The 22763-nt window shown below is 37.6% G+C and overlaps 1 pseudogene; it reads right to left on the reverse strand.

The window, feature by feature from the left end:
- Window positions 1-13973: 13973 nt before the first annotated feature.
- Window positions 13974-14933, reverse strand: LOC140945380 (neuropeptide SIFamide receptor-like; annotated as a pseudogene).
- Between the last annotated feature and the right edge of the window lie 7830 nt (window positions 14934-22763).

Genomic DNA, 22763 nt, shown 5'->3' on the forward strand with positions numbered 1-22763 from the left:
GCTTACTGATTCTTCGACAGGTCTGTTCTCTTGAGTCCCTTGCTTACAAAAACATCTTCTGTTCTTTGTTCTATATATAATTGTACCATTGACAACATTTAGGCGCCTATATATTTTAATTGTAAGAAAATAACAGCAAACTGAGACAAATTATTGTAGATTCTCGGATTGAATTGTCAGTCTAAAGTCAAAAGTCCCATATCACAAATGCTAAATAAGTTCTCATTAAATGACGTTGACCCTCCCCCATTTCAAAGTGCTGGAATATTGTAAAACATTTTTGTTTCTCATTGTACTGAGACAATAAAATGGTTTCAATACGATAATAAACATCTTTGGTCTCGTCTTATTCATTTTCAAATGCTTCGCTTTACGATTGTTCTGTTAGAGTGTTCCTGTATCGTGCCCCCTCAGTATTTCAGTGTTTTAACGGGGCAATATCACGTTTTTTCCCCCTAGGATAGCAATATCCTCATGACATAGCCCACTCAAACTCTCTCAGCTGGTACCTAAAATAAAGAAGGTGCAAATATTATTGCAAAAGGAAGCCGTGACAATAATGATGCTATCAATTGAATAGAAAGATGTTGCATTGAATTGAACACACAATAATCGACAGTTATTCCACGAGAGCGCGCGTTGGTCAGATACCTGCAGACCTAAGTACCTCGTTGGCCATAATATATCTCATATCCAGTAAGCGGGGGTGGATCGATGATTGTTTTATTAAAAACACCCAAACCATACAATATCAATAATTGATTCTTTCCGAATAAACTAAGAATAATAAATATGAATAAAACGATCAGAAACAGACTTTATTATAGACTTTCGCACTAGCGCCACATGTCTATATCAATTAAACTTTTGCATTTGCGTCAACGCCGACGAACCAAGTTCTTCATATTGATCGGTCTATGTTTAAAAGCTTTTTATTCAAACAAGGTATAAATTTACTTTCCTTCATAATACACCTTAAGTTGATGGCAACGTATAATTACAAATTACAAAACGCGTTAAATTTTATTACCGCATCCTGTGTAAACACCTGTGTTCCTGTTTTTCGTGTCCGTTTTCATTTTTTAAAACAATGGTTTAATTAAACATGTTTAGTTTGTTTGAATGGGAGCACCATGGGGCACCTAGACAATTCATCTTGTCCTTCTACAGAGGACTTCGTTATCGGCGGCAATTTTGTTTTTGTGTGTGCTTGTTAGTTTTAAAAGTTACTGAAAATGATACCACTTAACCGTCGCTGAGTTTAATATTGTGACAAAAACGTTGCTTTAATCTCTAACGACGCCTACTTTTGATGAAACCTTTGAGAAATATTGTCAATATCAATGCAAATAGCAATTTAAAAAATGAATTGAGTTCCAGATGGGTCACATTGAAAACTACTTGGACCTGAAAGAATCAAAGGGATAGTTTTAGCCGATCGCAAAAGAGGAATTTCAGTAGCATTTATGAGATGCTCTTGTTGGCATTTAAGTATATATTTTGGCCTATACATCAACAAAAAGTTAAGCAAATAATTTTGAAGCCGCTCAATAGATTTTTTAAAAGGTTATATTCTCGTTAACCGTCGTTTTATACGAACTTATTGAAAATTTGTAAGACTATAAAATAAAAGCTACAATGCGCTTATTCTTTATTTTTTTGTGGGAAATCTTGTGTTTAAATTATCCTGCGAGTAGAGATTCTTTCTGGTCTGACACGGCTTTTAGCATTCACGAAGTCTTTCGCGTTTTTGTTAGTCGTGATTACACGATCTTTGAGTGTTGTTTTTTGATGGGGACGTCGAGACGAGAGGAACTCCACAATCAACCAGTTAACTTTCCGAGGTTTATTTTACTTTCTCGCAAGGCGGTTCTGCATTCTTCTTCTCTTCCATTTCACTTATCTTTCTGGTTAAGCCGTCGCTGCTGCTGTACTTCACTCCCTCTCTCTATCTCTGACTAACTTTTCCTTCGACCATCTCCAAATTTTTCTTCCCAGTTGCTAACTCTTTCTTGCTAACTCGTTTGTCTTCTCTCTAACTAGCCAACTATTTCTTCCTTAAGAGTGTTCTAGAACATTAAAAGCTTATTGATCGAATATTTATCGAACTTTCATTAAATTTCCATATATCATTAAAACCTGGGAGATTAGTCCTGTGACAGTCGCGTGGACTTTACAATTGGTAAAAGCCATTTAACCAGCAGTATTGTCTTGAAGTTTTATTTTTACGTGAGCATCAAGCAGTATATTACTTACTATGCATTTGACATATACAGAATTGCTTAGTTATTGTCGAAGATAAAGCAAAATGACTAGTATTACCGATCGGCAGATATATATCGTATGTGTTTGATATTAGATATTGTGGATTCAGCACTGAGGTCGAATACACATCAATGAACTGATACGCGCGCAGAGATATGAGTTTTGTACTTTACAAAGAGTTTTTGAATCCCTGTCGTTTGAAACGGTTACAATTTACTTTCCATTTGCTCCACAAGTTTTCAAGTGAAGATAAAGGAAGCCATGCCTTCATATCCAAAGGGAACAACCTTCCAACAATTGCTCAATGTAAATTTGAAACTTTTTTTTTTTTTTTTTTGTAATCACACTAGGTGTCACTATTCTTTAAATTAATATAATGCGGTTGATAGTCAGGATTCCTCATTTACATCACTATCTACTCATTATAAATTCATTTCCGTATTTCACAATTTTAAACCTAAAACAATAAATGTGAATGGGGAAATAAGGTTTAGAAAGAATTCATTCCCAAGCCTACTACTGTGGTCGAACTTGATTTGCATTTTCTATATTTTTTCTTTTCTTTCTTTTTTTTGGCTGCAAATAAAAGGCTCCCGTCGACACATAAATTCGATGTGTTTAAGCCTTCCGCCCACTTACGCTGTGCGTTTTCATCGAGAACTTATAGTATCGATTTAAAACTTTCTTGAATGGATTAAAATGAATGCATGCATATCGTATTGTAGGGACGAGCAAAACGGTCAAAAACTTATCAAAATGAAAACGATGACGTCATATGTACTATATAGGTTATAAAATATCGCAGGCACATGTAGCATGCGCATAGAGTTCAGCTTACGTCACAACATGCAATTCTATCGGTTTCAAACGTCTTAGTGTGGACAGTAGAAAATTCTTCAAACGGTAGTGTGGACGTAAATCGATCGGTGGATTATCGATGGCAACGAAAACGCATTAGTCTGACTTAAGTCTGTTAGCTCAATGGGAAAGTTATTTAAAATAAATTATGTTAAAGGATATTTCTATAATATCACCTGATTCCTCCCTCCTATGAAGGGCTCCTAAAGTCAAGTATTGCAATAGCTTAAAGTTTATTACAGCTGTACCTTTACTATGAGGCCACGTCCACACGAATCCGTGTATGCTAGACGCGCATTTTTGAAGATTGCGTCTACACGACTTCAGTGTGGCGTATCCACCGTTTGGATTCACCCATCCACAGGAATACGCTACTGGCGATTTACATTCATTTTCTAATTACTAGTTAGTAAGCATGTGCAAACAGAGCCTGCGATGTGATTTTGCGACATTTCTGAATGTTGTTATAGCTTTATCGAGCACAATGGCCAGTCCTCCTTATACGTTGTCTCACCTGTCACCTGGCACTTGTTTGCATTAGACGAACATAAAATAGACTTTGACAAGGTTCCGGCCTTCGTCTCGAACTTAAAGATTTCATAATCAGAATGAGATTACGTCTTCGATCTTTTGAAATGGCTAATTGTAGTCGTCAAATTAGCAGAATGCATGCGATAAGAATGGCGATAAGAGCAAGCAAAGTTGCAAACAGAACATTAGGGCCATTTATACGACGAAAAATAAGACGCGAACTGTACCATTCATACGAGCATGTCTAATCTAAGACGAGAACAGCTCGTAGAAATTGCTCGCGTCTTATTTCTGTTCTTGACTCGTTTTCATGTGAATATTGACCGTAGAAACGGCAATCCAACCTGGCGCGCCAAAAATTAACGCATGCGTACTATGCGTTCGCGTCTTATGTAAGACGTGAAGGTCATTTATACTTAGTTTTTCTCGTCTTAGCCAAGACACTCAGGTGTTAAGGGCTGTTCTAAAATAAGACGCGTCTTAGCTAAACCGCGTCTTATTTTAGACGAAATGTGCCGTTTATACGGAAAGTTGGCGTCTTATTTAAGACGCGTCTTATGTAAGATGCATCTTATTTTTCCTCCTATAAATGGCCCTAATGAGTCATTGTAAAGCCTTGCCATCCACATTTAAGTTTGTAAAAAATCTGAGAGAAATGAAAGGGCACTTTGATTAAAGCTTATTTGTAAGAGTTGTCTTGTAGACAAGAGTTAGCCTAGCTTTTTTGAAGTTTGTCGGAAAGACGGCTTCATAGGCTGATACTAGTGTTATATAATGTTAGCTGAGCTTTAAGATAAATCGCCGACGGCGCCAGTTTAATGATTTTAATCCCAAAACCATCCAGAGCCGTAGCGTTGTTGGCTTCATTTTCTCTTCAACTTGTTTGGTGGTCGTGAGAGGAATATTGAATTGCGTAGAATCATCTATGCAAATTTTGAAAAATCTAAAGCGTGGCTTTTTTGTCCGCTTGTAAATCGTCGTCTGCTGAAGCAGCGGAATTTGCAGAAAGCTGTATTTTGGTGAAGTGATAGTTGAAGGCGCTTGCCATGGAAAGTGGATCTGTTATTTGTTGGCCATCTATTTCAATGTAAGAAAGAGACGAAGGAGTCTGCTGTATTGGTGCTGTTTTTAAGTGTTTTCAGAGTCGTCGTGGGTTGTTCATATTCTCCATAGATTCATTTCTGATGTGCACTGACTTTAGCATTCGCAATCATTTTGACAACTTGATTCCTGGACCTCTTTAACATAACGCTCGCTAGGATAAAACAATGACTTTATCACCAGGTTTTTGACATAAAAGATGATTTCAAGTACCGAATTGGACCAATTGTTTATAGAAACATTTTTAAATAAAATAAAGGCAACGCTCACCCGTGGATGCAAGGTCTTTCACGAATAATTCATACCCCCCACTTTATACATGATGTCGAAGGTAAAGTGTATTGAAGACCATGTATTTTACTTTACCTAACGTTTGATTTCTCGCTTTTAAACACTTGATAAATCGTTTCCAGATGGCCCTAACATGAGTTTCAGAATTTTGTGGAGTAAAACCCGGGATAAGACTGTTTTGTTCTGAGCTGTATTGTGACAATTTTTCACGCTACAATAATCTTTGTTTACTATTTTACAAAACTGTTTCAGTGTCTTTCGGTTACTGGTCGTCTTCTTGCTTGGCCTTGTTCTGGTATCAAGATGCATGTATGTCGGCGCGCGATAGAGGTGAATTAACCCAACTTCCACCGGCAGCACGCTGTTTTTCTGGGAGCTTCAGGTGACTAGACACTATTACGCCTTAGCTGAGACTCATCAATCGTTTCTACAATTTAAGACCGCGGTTCACTGGCTTCCTCTTTTACTTCTGCTGAAGTTCTGGACTTGGTTCGTGGCAGGAACATGGCTATCTGCTCTCCTTGGTTTAATTTCAAAGGTTGCCCGGTTTCAAAGTTCGCAGGTTGTGAAAACATCGTTTGGATTTCATTTAAGAGAATGTATGGGAAGTAGCTCCTCCCCCCCTCCCCCCCCCCCCCCCCCCCGGGTACAAATATTCCATAAGGCAGTGACAATGATACTTTCAATAGAAATCCATTTGATGCTGCATCGAATGGTAAATAGAGGATATAACAAGGCGGAATATGGATTCTATTCAGATTCCATTTAACAGGGATCCAGCGGTCGTCCGGTCGTCCGAGACGACCATAATATCGTTCGGACGAGTATGATAACACAAAAACTCGTCCGATAGACGACTAAATTGAGAGAAGTTCTTTTTTTATTATTATTTGACAAGCAAGGCTTCCCTGCAGTTTAGCTTTCCACCAACCACAAAGTGCTTTAAATAGAAAATAAACTAGATTGTTATGTAGTTTGTAAAGTTTTATCGCTGGATGCCTTTTACAAGGTACAATAAATGTTCCCATACATCACCTACCCACCTTAAAATCAATGCTCTGCAGGCTCAATTTCATGCGCTGAACCTCTGCACCCAGCATACACTTGGCAGATGTAATAGATGTGAGAAACGAGTGCGCTTGTTAGACGCTTTTTCTCCTTTCGGCTCGAAATCAATTCTTATGCCGGTAAAACAGGGTGTGCCTCAAGGATCAATTGTCGGGCCGATGTTATTTGTTCTCTTCAGCAACGATCTGCCTCTGCATGTCACCAATTCAAATGTTGACATTTATGCTGATGATTTCACACTTACTTTTAGGTCAAGGTGGAGCGCTAACAATTCATTTATGGAGAAGAATCTCAATAAAGAACATGTTGTAAATTGGTCTAAAATGAATAAAATGGTCATCAGCTAAACCAAAACAAAATCTGTGTGGCGGTGGGAAGGCGATTACGGAAACGTTTGGACAGTACTGAAGAGAATCTGAATGTCTCTTCGAATGGGGCTATTAATTATTGAACAGGTTAAAAGCCATAAGCTTCTCGGTATTCATAAAGACCAAGATCTTGACTTCGACGCTCAATCAGATGCTGTATGTAAATCGTTATCAGAGAGAATTGGACTTCTCAAGCACATTAGTCCATACTTAAAAAGATCTCATAAAGAGCTTTGCTATTATGCTGTACTTAAAGATACTTAAACCATCTTTCCTTTATGGATCGAGTGTGTGGTCATCTACGAGGAAGGCAAATTTGAACAGCATTTTTAGACTTCAAAAGAGGGCAGCGGGAGTGATCCTGAATACACCTTTTAACTCACAAGATTCGTGGACCTGTTTGATACACTTACAGCGCTTACCACTAACGCACTCCCTCGAGGGGTATTTTCTCTCTGTTGAAACCTGGGTTTTCGTGGACGTCAATCAACTGTTTCCATGGGTTTCTCACGCGCTCTGATAGAGAAGGTTCCTTCATCGCTGAATGAAGGGCGAAGACTTACAAGAATAATTTGGAATGACGACAGCGCTTTTAATTATTTCATTAAGATGAAGGATTACATTGTTAAAACAACGAGGTCTCTGTTAGCTGCGTGAAATAGCAGAAACATTTTCTATTGCTTACGCAAAGGTTTTCAGGTTGTTTATGTATTTGATTGTATTAAAACACGGGAGCCGTGGACGACGAATTGCCAAGGAGTATAAATTCAAAGAAATGAAAGATATCACACCGACAAGGGACAAAGTTTCCTCTGAATGGAGGCTGTTGTCGAAAATGAATTTTGTAACCTGCAGATCTACTTATCATTCTCCTTGTTCTCCATGTTATCGAAAAGCAGGCCCGTAAGTAAGGAGGGGGGTGCGACGGTTGCGATCTTACCTTCCTTCCTCCTCCCCCCTCCCCCACCACAAGTGCTAGAGGTCCTTTTTTTCTTATAAATCAGCGACTTAAAACAAAGTGAAGTAGGAATATTGTTCTATGCTTATTTATTGATCGTGTAGTAAAATGCTGTAAAAGAGGTCTCAAGCCTGGCTTACCCTTTCCGCAAAACGTCTTTTAGCCTTCGTAAAGTATAAAAAGGGGATCTGGTGTGCCTGCAAGACATTTTTTCATTGCCCAATAAAATTCCGTTTAGGGTTTGTTTGCAATAGGTTTCTGCAAAGTGGTGGATCTGAATTGTTGTCATAGTTTTAACAGTCGGCGAGTATGAGAATATGCCATTTTCAAGATGACGACATTTGACTACATCTTCCAGCATTCATTTCGTTTTTGCTTTCTTATTCAAATTTGTCAATCCCGCTGAGGATTAAAGAACAATAGCTCTAATTTGCACAAGAAAACAACAAACTAAAGGATTCTGGTAGTTGTAGTAAAATGACGTCATCGTGCAATTGTCCTACTTTTAAATTTTTCACAATTGTAAATAGTTTTCTATCGTGGTCATGTGTTTAGTTTTTAATTTGTAAACAATACGATAGTAGTTTGAAATTGTAAATATTACTTATTGTCTTATTCCCGTCAGCCTTGACATGCTGGACCCAGCTCTTTGGGTTGCTAATAATAACTTATAATATAATAATAATAAAGATTTATTAACAGATCCACTGGGTAGCTGGGTGGCTCCTCCCCGTTAAATTACATTAATTACAATTACAAAATAAATCAAATTATGCAGTAGAAGCACAATTAACAGAATCCAATTACAGTAAAAGTGACTAATCGCTCTGTACTCTGTTTCTTAAAAAATTCCTTGAAAGTCTATCGATCTTAACAAGGTTTTGTAATCTTCACAGTTTCTAATAGTTTCTGGTAGATTATTAAATACCTTCGACGCATTATCTTGGAAAGTGCCGTTTTCGGTCGGGACCACTAGTCTAATTGAATTGCTTGAGCGCAGCTCCTTGTGGCATTCCTTTTTTTATTATTTTAAGATAATCTGGCCAAGTCTCAGTGTTATGCAAAGTTTTAATGCTTGGAGGATATTTAAACTCCTATTAAAGCTACACAACTCTTTGTGGAGAATTATTTATCATTATTTTTTTTTTATAGCGACTTTTTTGTGGTTGAAAGTATATAAGTTTCACCACACCATGTTAGTTTTAAATGCATAATTTCCAGCCATTTCGGAGCATGCCCCCGGATAGCCCTAGGTGGTTCACGTTAACGCGTTAGAAGTCAACCTACCCGCCCCCCAATTGTCAGCTTGCCGCGCAATTCAGTCTCAGATAACCAAAGCTTCCCCCCTCTAGAGACTTGCCCCTCCGGCCTCATTTGGTCCGTCTCCTCTTTGGATCGCACCTCCCCTACGGGCCTGATAAATGACGTCATCATGACATCACTGCTATTTTTAAAGATCATTTATGTGTTAGCCAACTTCCTTGATTTTATCTGAGTCCTTACTTTAAGTTTTTCTCGGTTTAATGTTTATGCCTACTTTGAGGGAAATTTGGATTCTGCCAATAAATTCAACAACATGACGTCATAATGACGATATTTTACGTAATTGTGTCAATAAAGTTATGCCCAGAAGTTGGAAATGACGATTACATTATTGTGTGTAATTTTGGTGGCCGTAGGATGAGCGGTTTTTAAGTTATATAGAGGGAGGCCTAAGGTTAACATTTTAATTATTGTAGACCGTACGGAAATGCCTTTTAAATTAAGGTTAAAACCATTAAGTCACTGTCGGGAAGACTATGCCGTTCACTGTTTAAGAAAGTCCATTTTTCAGGTTCACTGGAGTCCATCAAACCATTCTCCGACGTTAGCCGTACGATGCATAAAAATTTTGCTGTTTCTTCTCTACTACGCTGCTCTACTATCGTTGTCTGCTCGCTAGGCTGAACCTGTAGATTTTAAAGCTTGATCAGGATAATGGGTATACAATGACCGACAGGATAATGGGAATGTAAAAAAACAAAGCAAATAATGCCAATTTATTATATAGACACGAGTGTTTTACTGGAAAATATACCACTCGTAAAATTCATAAAAACTGCATCCGGGACCCGAGTGGTTTATTTTCCATAATCTCACACGTGAGTTTATCGATGAAGTAATTTTGGTAATTATTTTATCGATGTCATTTTGTCTATATAATAAAAAAAGAACAGTACACGGCGGCTTGAAGATGTTAATTTTATTTTCTCGTGGCAAAAACATATTTTACAAACTCGCTGCGCTCGTTCGTAAAATATTGTTTTGCCACTCGAAAATAAAATTCATATCTTCGCGCCACCGTGTAATATCCTCTACAGGAATTTAAAGAGTTCCAGCTCACTCCACAGACCAACCCCAGAGAAGAGTACCTAAAAACTCTTGCTGCGACGGAACAAATATGGTGAATATTAGCCACAGACACGACCCACATTGTAAAATTTAACAAGTTAAAATAACCAATAAAAATTGTTGCAAAATGCATCTGAGAGTATCCTCTTGTGTTAGTCGGGTTGGCTTGAAATAACTGGACTCTTTTGATTTGAAATAACTAATTTAAGAGCAGTTAAATCAAATATTAGTATAGGTAATAGCATGATTTGTAGTGATATTTGGCATAAATACCACGAGTGATATTTCAAAATTGTTAAACAAAATTTCACGAGCCGTTAGGCGAGTGAAATTTGAGACAATTTTGAAATATCACAAATGGTATTTATGTCAAATATCACGTACAAATCATGCTAATATTTGTTTATACTACTACCCACAAAAGGTTTGTAATTTTCACATGTAGGTATTTCAAAATAAGCTGAAATACCACTGCTCTAAGCCAATCAAATTGCAGAAATTTCTCATGTAGTAGCATAAACAGGGTTATTTTTTACCTTTCTGCTTGGTTGCTTTTAGTTCAATATTCATGTTGTTTTAACTATTTGTAAATGGTATAGTTATAACCAGTTCCTATTAAGTAAGAATGACCAACATTTTAGGTTAAAATAACGCACTTTATTTAGTTAGAGACCATTTCGAAGTAGTTTCTTCAACTATTTAGAAAACTACCCTGGATGCATCTGAGAGAACCCAATTTTTTTTTTTTTTTTTTTACTTCTCGTTAATATAACTAAAAAGAATAGGTTACAAGAAAATGTTAATTTAACCTTAAATAGTCAATAGATATTGTAAAAGAGTTAAAATAACACATTTAATGGACTATATTGACAACGAAATTCGGTTTCATTTTTATTGAACGTACATTTATGCAATCGATTGAATACATTCAGTAAAATGGCGTCCTAGAATGGAAAATAACCAATGCAAGAGAGAAGACAAATAGAATTCTGTGATCAAAGAGGTCAAATTTTTCGGGATAAAATATACACACACAAGTCGTAATTAATAGTAAAGCGAAGCAATGTCAATTACATTTTGTTGACTAAATCGTTGAGCTCAGTAACAAAATGCAACAAGAAAGTCATTATAGCAATCAAAGTGATTAAGGCCGGTCTAAGGAAGCTAAAATAATTTCGCGGCGGAATAGCTATATATATACGTCTAAGCTGGTTAAGGTTGTATGTACAACATACAATAACCATTTATACAAAAGCAGATAATTATGATCCAAACATTAACATTTACGATGGCACGTCTCTTTTTACTACTCTTTTTTACACGTTTGTAATTCTCACTTTTACAAACAACAGAACCAACGCTAGTTCTAACTTGGCTTGATCTCAATAGGAATACATAGAATAATCCCGAGGATCCGCCGTTCTACTGACCTGCTATTCCAGTTCTGAAATAAGTAATATATAGATTTAGCCAGGGCTAAAAGCGAAGCTCCTATTAACTCGAATTTATAATTCAAATCAAACAATAAACTTCTATTCCACAAATCAGTTAACTTTAGAGCACATTCATGTGACTTTTGAGGGAAAGACTACGTGATTTTCGAGAAAAATAATTTGCAAACAGTCCAAGCTAAGAGTGAACTTAATCTTACATCGAGTTGATAGCCTTTATATGTACACCCAAAAAATAGCAATCATCTTCGATCACATTTAAGAGCCATAATGGCTCTTGATCACAGTAGATTAGGCAGGGAAAACAAATCAGGCCGAATTTTTTGCGTTCGACATGTTTACTTTACAAAATCTTGCCAACAAGTGTGGGGACGTGTAAACCAACCTTTTATACTTTTTGTACATCACATCTGAGGTGAAACAGTACCATGAGGCGCCGTTTTCATCGTACAGACCTCGGACAGAATGCAGTGTTTCACACTTTTGCAATACAAATTGCACTCATTCAATATTCAGGACGATCGAAGCACGCGTGGGCTTTTAGCGAAACCGTCAAAAAAATTTCCAAAATCACCTATACGGCTAGCCGGTTCTCACTTTTGACAAGTCGACTGTTTAAATTAAGATTAATATAGTTATACGCTTCAACACAATAAAGAATTTATTATGTTTATTTTTTATTTAATGATTCTATAACGATCTGTAATCTTCAAAAGCGTTTAATACGCGCGGCATTTTGACTACTCCTGCAAGCGGTGTTCATGAGCGACTGAAAACAAACGGCACAGCGATTAAAATTGCAAAAGAGACTACTAACAATCAATCAAGAAAGGGAAAATAATTCGGTGAAACATATACAGAGACAATAATTTTCATTCACGAAGACAGGTATTAAAGTGTCTCTGAAAATCCTTGTTTACGTTTTAAGCCGGCTTCCCGGTGTTTCCTTTTTTCAAAGATGAACTCGAGGCAAGAAAATCGCTCAAAGCTTTCTTTTACAGCCAGAATTATAACCAAATATTCTTTGGAACGTTTTCTTTCTATTTGCGGTGAGAAAATGTCTAAAGGCTTTTTAAAGTTCCATAAGCTTATAATCAAACCTGATACTCGGTCACTCTCGGTCAGATCATTGTCTCAAATCTTACAAACGTGCATAAACCAAATAGCCGCTTAAACTACGCTCGACTTCATTAAATTAGATATAAAAAACAAACATCAAATACAATAATTACTCAGGCTTACCTTTCGAGATGCACTGAAAACTATCAAGTAAGGCCAGAATCGCTTCAGACTTTTCAACCGTCTTACGCATCAAGCAAGGTGAAAAACGAAAACGATACCATCTGAAATCGGATTTCCGACTTTGCCAAAGCGACGTATTTCTCAACCAAAAACCCAATAAACAAACTAGCCATGAATAACAGAAGACTCTTCTTAGCAGCTGAATTTCACTTTGTACATTCAGTTGAAAAAGACAGTTAAAAACATCACAAGTTGACACAAAACTCTGTCAGCTTCAGCAGTCAAAGTAAACAAGTTTCAAGATGCTGCATAAATTTTCCGCGTGAACTCACCTGTCAAATTTTGACCAATCAGAGTATAAAAATTGGACGTAGAGCGTGACCAACGCGTGACCTTGGTGAGAAAAGTCAAAAGCAACTAGCATGTCCCCCCTGCCTGTAAAAACTGGCTTAATTTTTAGCTTCCGAGGTCCGTTTGAAATCAAAATTTTAATTGTGCGGCACATATAAAACACAACATAATTCATATGAATTGAAAAATTAAACTTGAGCCTGCAATCATTTGAAAACTAGTAACTTGTCAGCGGATAACTTCAAAAAGATACTCGACCTCGATGTGTCGACACCTGAGCCCGCGATACGATCAGGTGATACTAGTCAGCGGACACCCTGTTTTGACAGCTGTCAATTGATCACAAGATTGATGTGCAATATGTCTACAATATCAGTCTTCCTGTGCTCCCAAACTAGCTAGAAAGTGTGATATTGAACACTGGTTGCCCTGTGGTGCGGACGGACGGGCGGACGGGCTGAGGGCGGTGTACGGTCACGTGATTACCAAATTTTCTGGGATGGGCAGATTTACTTACCCATGGTGCTCCGCAGGCGCGCCAGAGCTCCGCTAAAATATATTCCAAATACTGGTCTAGGGAGCAGAATGTTTGCAAGTAAAAGGAAATAATGGCTCCATTTCTTTACGCCGGCAAGTTTTCACAATAAGAAGAAAAACAAACAAACAAACAAACAAGTGGCGGATCACTTCGCCATGCAGTGACAATAGACTCAGCATATAAACGATATAGGAAAATAAGGCATTCCACAGAAAAAGCTACCGCTGAAACAGAGACAAAAGCACTCTTAACATTTTTCCTCAAAAAGAGAAGCGTGGAAGGTAGCAACTGAATTTCATACTTGGCTTCGAGTTAAGGGTAACCCGCATTTCAAACAGTTTACCGGCGCTCGGTAAATCTCTTATTCGCCACTTGCACATCTCCCATAATGCACCTTATTTCCCCCCCAGCCACCAACTCCATTTCTCCGGGGTATTACAGCCGTCCTAAGAGAGATTGCATGCTCCATTAAATTTTCGGTATAATTTAATTTTTACAGTAAAGTTATCAATATTGGTCGCTTTTTTTGAAGAATCACTTCGATCAGGCCTAGATTTCACTTAACCTTGCACTGCATCACAGCAATTCACAAGTTTCCTAAGAGCTTGGCGATAGTTACTGGTAAAGGTAAGGCAGATAATCGGGTTGATAGCACAGTTTGTGCAAGCCATAAACATGGCGACATTATAAGATACTAAAAACTTACAAAAATCCCAAGTCTTTCTTGGTACTAAATAAAATATTAATGCGTGAATGGAAAGGGGTATCCAGCAAATGAAAAACGCTAAAACGATAGCAAAAGCTCATCTTAAGCACGTTTCTGTTTCTTCTTGTCCTCTGTTTCTCAGCGCTGGCTGACTGTTCACCTGGATGGGCTTGTTTTTTAAGCTTGATCAGGATGATGGAGTAAAGTATCGCCAAGACGACAAAAGGGATGTAGAAGAACAAGGCAACAAGTGATAGGATGTAAATACCAAGTGAGCTTTTCTCGCCGAAGGTCACCTCCCACTGACTCTCGCACCACTTTTCTTCTTGGTATTCAACAAGACTGAAGGTAAACAAATATGGCGAATAAACGGCCGCTGCGAGTATCCATGTACCAACAATCAAACAGCGACACACCTTGCGACTGATGAGGGGTGAACGGAGTGGAACTACAACAGCTGCATATCGATCCACTGTTATCAGAACCAGGCTCTGAATCGAGACTACCGAGGAAATATCAACAAAAAAGGGCATATCTTGCACAAGGCCTGACCAAGGGTACCACCAATTAGCAACGAGCCAACGTGCAACTCTGTCAGTCGAACAGGGATCAGGAATATTGGAAAGAGCAGGTCGGACATGGCCATGTTTGCGATCAACACATTTATCGGTTTTCTCAAAGTTGGTGTTTTGTAAACAATCAATACGATGAGAGAATTTCCAACCAGGGAGACTACAAGGAGAAAACTATAAGCAACTGTTGCTCCAACTTTCAGTGCCTCTGGATTTATCAGCCTGGAGCAGCTCGAATCCATTTGCTGTTGTGTTTATGCTTACTGGTTCTTCGGCAGGTCTTTTCGCCTGAAAACACTTTCTGGTGGTTCTTTGTCCTTTATATTCTGCCAATTATTATGTAAGTAAAGCTATAATAGTTTAATCTAACTGTCAATCTAAATTCAATAGCTAGATCCATATCAGAATGTTGAATAAATTCTTCCAATAGGCGTTGATAGAGGCTGCCCATTTCCTTGTGAACAATAACATGGTTTTTATACAATGGTAAACATTCTCGGTCTCGTTTTATTCATTTTCAACTACTTCGCTTCACGATTGTTCTGCCTGAGGGCTCCCCTAGCCTGGCCCCTCAGGATTGGTTTTAAAGCCGGGGTTTATGTCACGATATTTTCTTATAGTTAAGCACAGAAATTGACCTAGAACAGCAATATCCTCATGACGTGGCCCTTCAAGTTCTCTCAGATGGTACCTAAAATAAGGAAAATGCAAATATTATTCCTGACCAAAAGGAAGTGGCAATAATCATGCTATCATTACAGATCCATTTTATGTTGCATTGAATTGAATACTCAATAGTCAACAATTATTCCACGAGAGCGCGCGTTGGATACTTGCCTGTAGTGATGTCTCGTTGGCCAATATAATAATATCCCATATCCAGGACGCGGGAGTGGAATGATTGTTTTATTAAAAACACCCATAAAATATCAATGACCGATTCTTTTCGAATAAAATATGAGAATATGAATAAACCGAATGAGACATTAGAGACTTCCACATTAGTGCCACATATCAATATCAAAACGTTTGCATTTGCGTCAACGGCACATTAACGGACCTATTGATGAATATTCATTTCAAGAAAAGGCTACTAATATATAGTTATGATCGGCGTGACCATTAACATTTATGGTGGCCCACCTGTTCGTAGTAAATTTACTAAAAACGTCTGAAAATTTGTTTATTCCCTGAGCTGAGCTAAGTTCCACTTTCTCCCTAAGCTAACTTTCACTGAATTTTGCCTCTATTTGATATTGATGTATCTGTCCAGTGCCTCTGGTCTATCAGTGCTAGACGGTGTAATTCGTCAATTCTGTAACTAGTTCGTATAACTTGATATAACGATACAGCTTTGCCTTTCCATTTGCGACTAGAGCAACTCTCACGCCCCAAACTTCCCGTATGCCTCAGCGATATCTTGACATACGCACGCTGACGCACGAACTAATTGTTAAATAAACATTTAACTTTCGCCTCTATTTGTTAATGAAGCAAATGGTGTAAAGTCAAATTTGTATTAACTGCCAACTTTCTGTAAGGATGCAACTTCGTCTTCCCGTTTGAAAACGCGCTATTTACATCCTATCCTATGCATTTGAAAAAGACGTTTGCTTAAAGTAAGATCCACCAAATTAAAAAGAAAAATCCTTTTATTAAGACCTCAACTGAAAACCAACCTTTGTTTTTTCATTAAAAAAAAAAGTTAAGGGAAAGATAGCTTACCAGATAAAGCTAAGTTTTAGAAACAATTGATTGCTTTGTTTCCTCGATTTTATTTTCGAAGTTTTTCATATTGATCGGTCTATGTTTAAAATTAAAGCTGTTTAGTCAAACACGGTATAAAGATTTTTTCCTTCATAAAACACCTTATGTTGATGGAAACGTTATTGCAAATTACAAAACGCGTTGAATTTTACTACTGACCGCATCCCGTGTAAAAAAAAAAGACATGTGTTCCTGTTTTTCAGTCGTGTCCGTTTTAATTTTTTAAAACATGGTTTAATTAAACATCTTTAGTTAGCTTGAATCAGCTCCCCTAGTCTGGCCCCCGAGTATTGGTTTTAAAGCCAGCGTTTATGTTACGATATTTTCTTATAGTTAAGCACAGAAATTGACCTAGAACAGCAATATCCTCGTGACGTAGCCCCTTCAAGTTCTCTCAGATGGTACCTAAAATAAAGAAAATGCAAATATTATTCTTGACCAGAAAGAAGTGGCAATAATGATGCTATCATTATATACCCTTTTGATGTTGCATTGAATTTAATACACAATAATCAGCAATTATTCCGCGAGAGCTCGCGTTGGATACTTGCCTATACGTGCCTCGTTGACCATAAAATAATTCCCTATCCAATGATCGATTCTTTCCGAATGAAATATGAAATAGTGTGAGTAAACAGAAACAGGCATTAGAGACCTTCACTTCAGTGCTACATGTCTCTATGAAAACTTTTGCATTTACCTCAACGCCAAGGGGTCTATTGATGAATATTACGTACTCATTTCTAGAAAAACGCCACGCATAGTTATGATCTGCGTGAACATTAACATTGATGGCGCACACCGGTTCGTAGTTAAATTACTAAAAACATCTGAAAAAAAAAAAATTTTTCCCCGAGCTAACGTTCACTTTCTCCCTAAGATAACTTTCACTGACTTTTAGCCTCTATTTGATATTGGCGCAGACGGTGTAAAGTCAATTCTCTGTTAACTAGTGCTTAACTTGATATAACGATACAACTTTGCATTTCCATCTGCGACTAGAGCAACCCTCACGCAGCAAACTTTCCGTTCATGGCTAGTTTGTTCATTGGGTTTTTGGTTGAGTAATACGTCATTTGTCAAATTTCGGATGGCACTGTTTTCGTTTTTTACCTTGCTTGATGCGTAAGAGGGTTGAAAAGTCTGAAGCGATACTGGCTTTACTTGATATCTTTCAGGAGGACAGGAGCTGCATCTCGAATGGTAATCCTGAGTAATTATTGTATTTGATGTTTGTTTTTGTATCTAATTTAATGAAGTCGAGCGTAGTTTATGCGGCTATTTAGTTTACCCACTTTTATTTTGTTTTTTTTTTTAGACAATGATCTGACCGAGTATCAGGTTTCATATAAGCTTACAGAACTTTAAAAAGCCTTTAGACATTTTCTCACCGCAAATAAAAAGAAAACGTTCCAAAGCATAGTTAGTTATAATCTTGGTTGTAAAAGAAAGCCTTAAGCGATTTTCTTGCCCCCGAGTTCATCTTTGAAAAAAGCATTAACATCAGGAAAACCCGCTTAAAACATAAACTTAAGCTTAAAAATACTAGGCTTGAAGACTCAGGATTTTTAGAGACACTTTAATACTTGTCTTCGTGAATGAAAATTGTTGTCTCTGTATATGTTTCACCGAATTATATTTCTTTTGTTGATTGTTAGTAGTCTCTTTTGTAACTTTTAATCGCTGTGCCGTTTGTTTTCAGTCGTTCAGTGAACATCGCTTGCAAGAGTACTCAAAATGCCGCGCCTATCAAACGCTTTTGAAGATTTCACATCAATAAAACCATTAAACAAAAAATAACACATAATAAATTCTTTATTATGTTGGAGCGTAACTCTGTTAATGTTCATTCAAACACTCGACCACATCTCGCACTGCAAAAGAACCGTCTGGCCGTATTTGTGATTTTGGAAATTTTTTTAACGGTTTAGCTAAAAGCCCATGGCCACGTATGCTTCGATGGTCCTGAATATTAAATGAGTGCAATTTGTATTGCAAAATTGTGAAATACTGCATTCTGTCCGAGGTCTGTATGATAAAAACAGTGCCTCACAGTACTGTTTCACCTCAGAGGTCATGTATGAATGGACTGGAATAAAAGGTTGGTTAACACGCACCCAGATTTTTTGGCAACATTTTGTAAAGTAAACTTGTCGAACGCAAAAAGCCCGGCCTGATTTTTTTCCAGGCCTAATTAATCTACGGTGATCAAGGGCCATTATGGCTTTAAAATATGATGTCGAAGATGATTGCCAGTTTTTGGGTGTACATATGAGGCAATCAACTCGATGTAAGATTTTGTTCACTTTTGAGATGACTGCAAATTATTTTTCTCTAAAATCACCTAGCCTTTCCCTCAAAAGTCACATGAATGTGCTCTAAAGTTAACTGAATATTGTCGAATACAAGTTTATTGTGTCATTTACATTATAAATTTATTAATGGGAGCCTCGCTTTTAGCCCTGGTTAAATCTGCATATTACTGCTTTCTTCGTATTTGCTTTCCAGGTTGTGCGGTAAACCATCCAGAAGCTTTGTTAGCGAATATAAAAAATAACAGCCTTTTCGCCTTATCATTTTACAGTAAAGTTATTAATAGCGGAGCTCCACCCGCGCGCGAAGCGCGCGCGTGGACGGAGCCCTATAGCTAAGGAAATGTGGTAATCTACCCATCCGAGAAAATTTGGTAATCACGTGACCGTACGCCCGACCGTCCGTCCGCACCACAGGGAAACCAATTTTTACTCTCACACTTTCTAGCTAGTTTGGGAGCCCAAGAGAAAACTAATTGCACATCAATATTGTGATCAATTGACAGCTGTCAAAACAGGATATCCACTGACCAGTATCACCTGATTGTACCGCGGGCTCAAGTGTCGACCCATGGAGGTCGAGTACTTTTTTGAAGTTATCCGCTGACAGATTACCAGTTTGAAATGATCGCAGGCTCAAGTCTTTTTTTTCCAATGATTCATATGAAATATGTTGTGCTATGGCCCCGCACTGTCAAGATTTTGATTTCAAACTGACCTCGGACGCGAAAATTCAGCCACTTTTTTAAAAATAAAGGAGGGGAAGACCTTTTCTTACCATGGTCACGCGTTGGTCACGCTCTACGTCCAATTTTTGTACTCTGATTGGTCAAAATGTGACAGGTGAGTTCATGCGGAAAATTTATGCAGCATCTTGAAAGTTGTTTACTTTGACAGCAAAAAGTGACAGAGTTTGGTGTCAACTTGTGATGTTTTTAACTGTCTAAATCTTTTCCCGCTTGATGTACAAAATGAAATACAGCTGCTATCAAGGGTCTTCTGTTATCCATGGCTGGTTTGTTTATTGGGTTTTTGGTTGAGAAATGCGTCGCTTGTCAAAATTGGGTAATCTGATTTCGGATGGCATCGTTTTCGTCTTTCACCTTGCTCAATGCGTAAGAGGGTTTAAAAGTCTCAAGCAACTATGGCCTTCCTTGATATCTTTCAGGAACTGAATCTCGAATGGTAAGCCTGAATAATTATTGTATTTGATATTTGTCTTTGTTATATCTAATTTCATGAAGTCGAGCACAGTTTATGCGGCAAGTTTTCGCACGTTTGTTGAGATTTGAGTCAATGATCTGATCTAGTATCAGGTTTGATATAAGCTTACAGAACTTTAAATGGCCTTCAGATATATTTTCTCACGGCAAATAGAAAAAAAAAACGTTCCGTAGAATATTCAGTTATAAATTTGCTGTAGAAAGAAAACTTTGAGTGATTTTCTTGTTTCGAGGAGTTCATCTTTGAAAAAAAAACAAACACCGGGAGGCCGGCTGAAAGTAAAACAAAATAAACTTAAGCTTAAGCTTTAAGCTTAAACACTCAGGATTTTTAGAGACACTTTTTAAAGTGTCTCTAAAATACTTGTCTTCGTGGATGAAAATTGTTGTCTTTGTAAATGTTTTACCGAATTATATTTCTCTTATTGATTGTTAGTAGTCTCTCTTGCAATTTTAATCGCTTGTCTGTGGTGTTTGTTTTCATCGTTCATGAACATCGCTTGCAGGAGTACTCAAAAATGTCGCGCGTATCAAACGCTTTATAAGATTACACATCGTTATAACTGGAACCATTAAATAACAAAAAATAATGATAATAAATTCGTTATTATGTTGAAGCGTATCTCCATTCAAGTTCTTTCAAACACTCGACCACACTGACAGCTCGCACTAAAAATGAGAACCGGCTGACCGTATGAGTGATTTTTGAAATTTTGTGAACGGTTTCGCTAAAAGCCCACGATTGATCCTCCTGAACATTAAAAAATTGTGAAATGCCGTATTCTGTCCGAGGTCTGTATGATAAAAAGTACTGTTTCACCTCAGATGTGAAGTATAAAAAGTATAAAAAGTTGCTTTACACACCCTCAGATTTGTTGGCAAGAATTTGTAAAGTAAACCTGTCGAACGCAAAAAAATGCGGCCTGATTTGTTTTCCAAGAATTTGTTTTCGAGGCCTAATCTACTGTGATCAAGAGCGATTATGGCTCTTGAATGTGATAGAAGATGTTTGCTATTTTTTGGGTGTACATATATTTAGGCTATCAACTCGATGTAAGATGTTTCACTCTAAAATAACTTATCCTTTCCCTCAAAAGTCACATGAATGTGCCCTTAAGTTAACTGATTTGTGGATTACAAGTTTATTGTTTGATTTAAAATATAAATTTATTAATGAGAGCTTCGCTTTTAGCCCTGGCTAAATCTATATATTTATTGGTAAAATCCAACTAGTGGTCTACTATCAATGCTTCGTTCTTATTGGTTGAGCTAATACTAGGCTGTATGTTATAGCTTATAGTAGCGAAAAGCGCCGGCTTTTTTATGGCAAAAAAGGATTAAAATCTAACTTAAACTAGCTAAAAGTTTTTTATTCTCGATATTTTTGACCAACCAGTTGGATTTTACTAAAACAATTATTCCTCTCGCCCTCATGGCCTCTGAGTCAATTCGGGCTCGAGGCATCCGGGCTCGAGGAATAATTGCGAAATATTTGTCGTTTTTTTTTTCTCTCTGGAATCGCTTCAGAACAGGCTTTTAGCTAGTCTTAAAAAAATTTATTTTGCACTTTATTACTGCGATTCGCAAGTCTCTTTAAAGCTTGGCGATAGCTATTACAAACAATAAGGCAGATAATCGGGTTGATAGCACAGTTTACCAAAGCCATAGACAAGGTGATACGATCGTACAGATAAAAACTACAAGAAGACCAAATGGAACTTTCTGGTGCACTAAAAATGATTATCATCCCCTTACTGGACAATGGTATCCAGCAAATGAAAAACACTACATTAATAGCAATAGCCATCTTCAGTACGTTTCTGATTCTTCTTGTCCGCTGTTCCTCAGCGTTGGCTGATGCCTCACCTGGATGGGCTTGCCTTTTAAGCTTGATCAGGATGACGGAGTAAAGTATCGCCAACAAGACAAAGGAGGTGTAGAAAAACACGATAGCAACTACTAAGACAAAATTTCTATTGGCGTTTGCTCCGAAGGTTTCTCTCCACTGACTTGTGCACCTCATTCCTCCAGGGCCAATTCAACAAATTTAGAAACAGCAAGATATGGCGAATGAACGGCCATTGCGATTATCCACGTAGCGATGAAGAATGGACACTGCTTGCTAGTTATGAGGGGGTAACGAAGTGGAACTACAATGGCTCCAAATCGATCCACTGTTGTCAGAACCAGACTTTGAACAGATACTAACGAGGAAATGTATGTACCGAAAAAATGTAGCTTGCACAAGGCCTGACCAAGGTTACCACCGATAAGCCACGAGCCAACTTGCAAATCTGCCAGTCGAACCGGGAACAAGATTATTGGAAAGAGCAGGTCGGATATGGCCATATTTGCGATCAACATATTTATCGGTTTTTCTTAAACTTGGTGTTTTGTAAACAACTAATACGATGAGAAAATTTCCAACCAACGAAACAACAAGGATAAAACTATAAGCAACTGTTAGTTCAATTTTTAGTGCTTCTGGATTTATCAGACTGGAGCAGCTCCAGAAACTTGATCCATTTACTGTTGTGTTCATGATTACTGACTTCTCGACAATTGTGTTCTCTTGAGAATTGCTTCCACTGAAAAATATCTAGTGTTCAAATAATGGTTTTATATATTGTATATGCTTAATATTGAACCATCGACAACACTTTGGCGTCACTGTATTTAATTGTAAGCAAATACTGCCACCTGCAGAGGTTTTACCTAATAACTTTGTATCCTGTTATTGATCAGCAAACGGAGGCAAATTATTATGTAA

The sequence above is a fragment of the Porites lutea genome, chromosome 8 (genome assembly GCF_958299795.1).
Source record: "Porites lutea chromosome 8, jaPorLute2.1, whole genome shotgun sequence".
In the NCBI taxonomy this organism is placed as follows: domain Eukaryota; kingdom Metazoa; phylum Cnidaria; class Anthozoa; order Scleractinia; family Poritidae; genus Porites; species Porites lutea.